Below are 6,000 nucleotides of genomic sequence, written 5' to 3'. Positions count from 1 at the left end.
CTGAGGGCCCTTTAAGGCCATTTGAGGGCCCTTTGTACACGGTCTTCAGTGGTCTAAGGATTAGTTAGAGGCCCATTTGAGGCGGCCGAAGGCCGCCTCAAATGGGCCCCTATTCCTTCGAGCTGGCCCCCCCAACTCGAATGGGTGGCACGGGCCCGTGTGCCCCCCTTGTGTGCGCCCCCTAGGTTTGGCTCCGTGACCTGGTATGCCCCCCCCGCGCTGAAACCCTGGATCCGCCAGTGCGTGAAGTAATGCATTAAAGAACCATGCAAAGTTAGCCCTTTTACTAGTTTTACTGGCAAGGGCGATAATGTTTCCTTGAATGTCCTTATTGGTCAGTACGAGAATTCCTCTAGAATTCTCGTAGAGAGTTTCTCTAGTTTCTGAAGAATTTTCAGGCCCATGCTCTTTTCATACTGGATGCAAATATACGCAAGACACGAATTCCTGCTTAACACACTGTTTTTGGATCGGGAAATTTAATATCTTCGCTTAGAGTGATCGTTGGGCCATAAAAGCTTCTGATTTGTGCTAGTCTCAGCTCAAACTACAAAACTGCTAAGTGCTATTCCAGTTCAAAACCCCATGTTAAAAGTGATCTATTTCCTTTAACGGTGCAAAATACCACCCCAAAGAGGTGCATTTTTGGAATCAGCGCATCGAGGAGGTCCTGTAAACTGATTTTCAGCCAGATCGAAAGACTCCGCCGTTTCCCGTTAAAGTGTTAATTGGTCGTTTACTCGTTAACCCTCGCGGGCCCGGGGGGGGGGGGGCGTTTTTCGCCCCCCCTGGCGAATATTTGCGATAGCTCCCAAACGCTTAGGGATAGGAAAACGAAACTTTCAGTACCTTTTCTCCCATCAATTTGACATCTTCTGAAGTAAAAAATTTGGACCTAGCCCCCTTGATGACGTCACAAGGTCCATTTTTCTAGACCCCTGCACGGCAAACTTCGGCGTCACAGACGCAAACTTCAAATAGCTGCTAAAAATAGAGTTTTAGAGATAAAGACAAATTACGAGCACGGTTATGTAGCGTTTGACCTAGAGAAAAATAGAAAAATAGTTTTGGTGACCTGAGGTCAGAGGTCAGGTCAACGACCCCGAAATGTGGTTTTAGTTTTTCGCAAATAACTTCGACAAAAATGGTCCTAGAGCTACGGCAGTGGTACCATCGCATTCGCCTTGTCAAGCCGCGTCGAATGATATATATTTTGTTCGGAAAAGGTCAAGTTTTATGTTGACCTCATGTGACCTCGAATGACCTCTGGTTGACCTTGACATATGAAAGGTCGTTTATGATGGATTTGTACCCGCTGATCACGAATCTGGCGTTTATTTTCCTCTAAGCCTTTATTTAGAGCTTCCGGATGGCAAAATTGTCTTATTTATTATTACTAGCTTGAATTAGTGAAATAGCCTCTAGCAGGGATACTCTTCAGTGACCTTGACCTTTAAGCAGCCAGCAGCCTTGTATCGTAAGAGGAACCACAAATAGGGAACTGATAAGCCTCAAAACATTTCAAAACATCTTGAAAGTTAGCACGCAAGATGTGCGAAAAGTGCCAAGTTTGAGGTCCATTTTGAGCGTGACCTTGACCTTGACCTTTGATTTTGAGCACATTTTCGGAATCTTCAGATTCTCTTCTTTCGTTTGACACCCAATTTTGCCGGTTTGATGCCGCCCGCCGTCCTCTAGAAGGCTTACTTTGAGATCACTACACATGTGCCGGTTTTTGCCTTTGACCTTGACCTCTGACCTTGAAAATTGACCTGAGGTCAAAAATTTTAGGTGCTTTAGAATCGTCTCGTAAGGACCTTTCGTTTGATATCGCTTTTGTTTCCGTAGCTCCCTTATTTACGGAGTTAGACAGGGGGGGCGAAAAACGCCCCCCCCCCGGGCTGCGGTGGTTGGGATTACCCCCCGGGCCCGGCCGGGTTAACGGTGCAAAATACCACCCAAAAGAGGCACATTTTCGGAATCAGCGCATCGAGCAGGCCCTGTACACCGATTTTCAGCTAAATCGAAAGACACCGCCGTTTTCCGTTAAAATGTTATTTAGCCGTTAACTCGTTAACGGTGCAAAATACCACCCCAAAGACGTACATTTTCGGAATCAGGGCATCGAGGAGGCCCTGTATACCGATTTTCAGCCAAATCGAAAGACCCCGCCGTTTCCCGTTAAAATGTTAATTGGTCGTTAACAACGATGCAAAATACCAACTCAACGGTGCAAAATATCACCCCAAAGAAGCACATTCTCGAAATCAGTGCATCGATGAGGCCTTGTATACCGATTTTCAGCCAAATCGGAAGACCCCGCCATTTCTCGTTAAAATGTTAATTAGCCGTTAACTCGTTAACGGTGCAAAATACCAACCCAAAGAGGTACATTTTCGGAATCAGCGCATCGAGGAGGCCCTGTATACTGATTTTCAGCCAAATCGAAAGACCCCGCCGTTTCCCGTTAAAATGTTAATTGCTCGTTAACTCGTTAACGGTGCAAAATACCACCCCAAAAGAGGTACATTTTCGGAATCAGCGCATCGAGCAGGCTCAGGTCACGGTTCTCAGCGGGCGGTAGGGTCAAATGACGTCACCGAGGGTGCACTTGGATCCTGGCTCGTAGTGTCATAAAGTGATGTTTCTATACATAAAAAGTCATTTCAAATCAAAGAACAGCAGTCAATCTTTCATTTTTGTTCACTCATATTGGCTTTTGAATGCTTTTTGAGAGAAGAAATGCTTTTAAGTAGTTGCAGTGAAGTAGTGGTCACTGTCAAAGTGTTGCTGTGTTTTAGAGGACATTTTAACAGAATTGACGGCTCTGGCGCAGATGTTTCAAACAAAAAGTCATTCATTATAGAGTTTATTATAGAGTTCAGTGCAAAAAGTATTGAAAAAAAAAAACACTGAAAAACCCACTGAACTCTATAATGGAAGAAAACAGTGAAACACAGTGATAAATCCCGTTGATATTATTTGTGAGTATATGTGGTTGTTACACTGGGTGGGTTGTTTTGTTTTATTGGTGATATGATAATTTACCTTATAATAGATATCTGATATTACTTGCAGCAGCTAGGGAACATTTTCGATATCTTTGGTGCACAAAATCGCCCCAGGCGCCCTGTTTTCACCGTCGTCCCATTATGGACGCCGGTGAAAAAAGGGCGCCGGAGGGCATATTAGTCACGTGACATTTGGAACTTCTCCCCCTTTGTGGGCCTTCCTCATGCTAAACGTCACGTGTGAATTTCACGAACCTTTATCAAATCGCCCCAGGCGCCCTGTTTTCACCGTCGTCCAACATTATTGCCTGGTTGACTGTTTATTTAAGGGGTCATTCCACGTCGCCTGATTCCATTGGGGGCGCCTGATTCCTGAGCCTTCGAGGAACGTGGAGCTGGCTGTGGACTGACTGCATGGAATACTTGGTTGGAAGTACCTCCAGCCTGCTTATCCAGTAAGGCAGTCACTGCACTTCACTAACCCTATCTGACTTGGCTGCATACTGCTTCCCACGTCCAGTCCAACCTTCACCTGCGCTTTACATGTGGCATGGCTTTTGTCCACTGGCTCGCACATGTTTGCTAGACTAGGACAAACACTGACTGGGTGGCGGGTGCATCACTAGTGCATGTTGTGCCAGGATTAACTCTACTTGTGTTTGTTGTTTTTCTGTGTTACTTGCATTTACACCACTCATTGTTTCCTTTTCGATAGGTACCTGCCTAGACAAACACTTGTCTGGCCACTGAACACTTGTCAGACCTATTGCGCCTGTAGTCTTGACCATGCCACCTAAAAACAAATCCAGGGGTCGTGGTAGACCGAGCAGTCAGTCTGATCGGACTAACCAGGCAGCTGCGTCTGCGGGTCAGCTCAGCAGCTTTGCGGAACTTTTAACCCTATTAGTGGCAGGGGGGTTGTTTTTATCCACCCCTCAGGTTTTTCGGGAATATCTCCGAAACCGCTGAAGCTACGATGCTGAAATTTTCTGACTTTTCCTAAAACTAAATTGGGCACATTCCCTGAAAATTTCAAGTTCATAACTTTACCAGGGGTGGCTCCAGAGCACTGGGAATTGGGGGGTCCTATTCGTGAAGCGAGTCATTTGGGGAAGATCACGATACTGCACCAGTTTTACGAACAGTGAATGAAAGGTATCATGTGATAACATATACAAAGTTATTGTGCATCCTCTTTTGACACGTTTTTGCTATAATAGGCGGATCCAGGCGTCCAAAAAGGGGGGTTATTTTTTACCTCCCAACATAGGTGCCCTGACACCGCCTATGCATGACCAATACAATTTTAGTCGTTCTCTCATAAGAAAATTGTAACATAACAAGACCATTGCCACCCTTTTTAGAAACAGTACCAACAAAAACCTTATTTACTATACTTTTTGTGTACCCCCAATCTCAATGATCTGTATCCGCCTATGATTTTTTGAAAATGCATATTTTTAGGATCCATGTGAATTCCTGGTTCATTCTCTATCGATCGGCAAAAGTTGTGTTAAGATTGGTTCAGAAACCTGGCCGTGATAAACAGTCTAAAATGTATCTGCAATTTGCCCGTTTTTACCCCCTCTACCCCCCTATTAACATTTTTTAATTTTTTTTTTTTTAGAAATGTAGATCTCGTTGAGCCAAATCGAATGCCGTTTGAATTTTGAAAATCGGCCGGTTAGATCTCGAGATATCAAGGGGGGGTCGTAAACAGCCCCCCTGCCACTAATATGGGGTAGCCAGGAGCCTGCCACTAATAGGGTTAACACTGATGTGGGAGAGGTGGCTATTGGCTGTGATGACTGTGAAATATGGGTGCATGGGTCAGAGATGTGTTCTGGTCTTCCACAGAATGTTCTTGATGCTATTCTTAAGTACCTATGATGGTGGCGGCATTAAGTTCAGCTGCATGAGATGCCGTCTGAAAGTAACTCATGACAAGGAACATTCCTCATTTGACAATGACCTAAGAGAAACACTCCAACAGCTCTTTCAGCAGTTTCGTGGCATGTGTGCAGTTCTGACAGACCTTTCATCCCAGGTCAAATCTCTTGCCATGCAAAAACAAGCTTGTCCTCTGCCTCCGGATCCAACCAGGTCGGTCGTTCCACCATTTCCCCACCCTTCCTCCCCAAATGCCTTCTCAGGACCGCTCATTGATTCGTGAAGAACTCAGAGAGATGAGAGAGAGGGAAAAAAGACGCCATACGATCATTATCAAGGGAATAGATGCTAGAGACCCAAGGGAAGCTTGCTCCAAATTTGATGAACTGACCGAGACCCACTCACCTGGTTCACTCACCTGGTTGGGTTCCCATTTTCTGAGTCCAAAACATGGTTAGGATATCGAAAAGGATATATAGGAACCCTGATCACAAGACGCGCCAGCCCAGATTGAAGCACAGCTCACATGATAACAACAATGCATAATATGGTATGGCTGGAATTTGGCGTCTTCAATGAGCACAAACATATTATGATATTATCGACAGCGCAACACATTTATCATTGGTAGCTCCGCAACGAGCGTATGTCTAGACAAACGAACTCATTGACTGACGGTTGTACAGTTACTGTACAACCGTCAGTCAATGAATTCGTATAGAGCCTCGCCCAGCGCCTTCTCTAGTAACTTTTTGAAGCCAGCTAAGTTGGGTGCGGTCACAACATGCTGTGGCAAGGCATTCCACGCAGCTATGCATCTCACATTGAAGAAGCGTCTCCTTACATCGGTGTGAGACGTCGGAATGAAAATCTTATAGCAATGACCTCGCGTGCTGCGGTGTGTAGGACGTTTAAACAGGTCAGGGACATCTAGGTGACTCTTGCCATTAAACAACTTCCAGCACTGAATAAGATCTGCCCTCAGCAGTCTGCCCTTGACTGAGAAAAGCTGCAAGGCACGTAGTCTACCGGCATAGTCAAGTGTCTCAACCGAGGAGAATTGTTTCGTCCAACGCCTCTGGACAGACTCTAAAAGGCG

General features: G+C 45.4%; 1 protein-coding gene across 1 annotated transcript in view; it reads left to right on the top strand.

Annotated features, from left to right (window-relative positions):
* Window positions 1-2,867: 2,867 nt before the first annotated feature.
* LOC122370085 (uridine-cytidine kinase 2-B-like) overlaps window positions 2,868-6,000 on the top strand; it is a 118,105-nt gene continuing 114,972 nt past the window's right edge. The window contains exons 1-2 of the mRNA XM_043345347.1: window positions 2,868-2,984; window positions 3,341-3,466. The gene's annotated coding sequence lies outside the window, so the exon portion shown is untranslated. The remainder of the gene's footprint in view (window positions 2,985-3,340; window positions 3,467-6,000) is intronic.

This window comes from Amphibalanus amphitrite, unplaced genomic scaffold (genome assembly GCF_019059575.1).
Source record: "Amphibalanus amphitrite isolate SeventyFive unplaced genomic scaffold, NRLGWU_Aamphi_draft 001096F_arrow, whole genome shotgun sequence".
NCBI lineage: Eukaryota > Metazoa > Arthropoda > Thecostraca > Balanomorpha > Balanidae > Amphibalanus > Amphibalanus amphitrite.
This window is presented reverse-complemented; position numbering and strand designations above follow the sequence as displayed.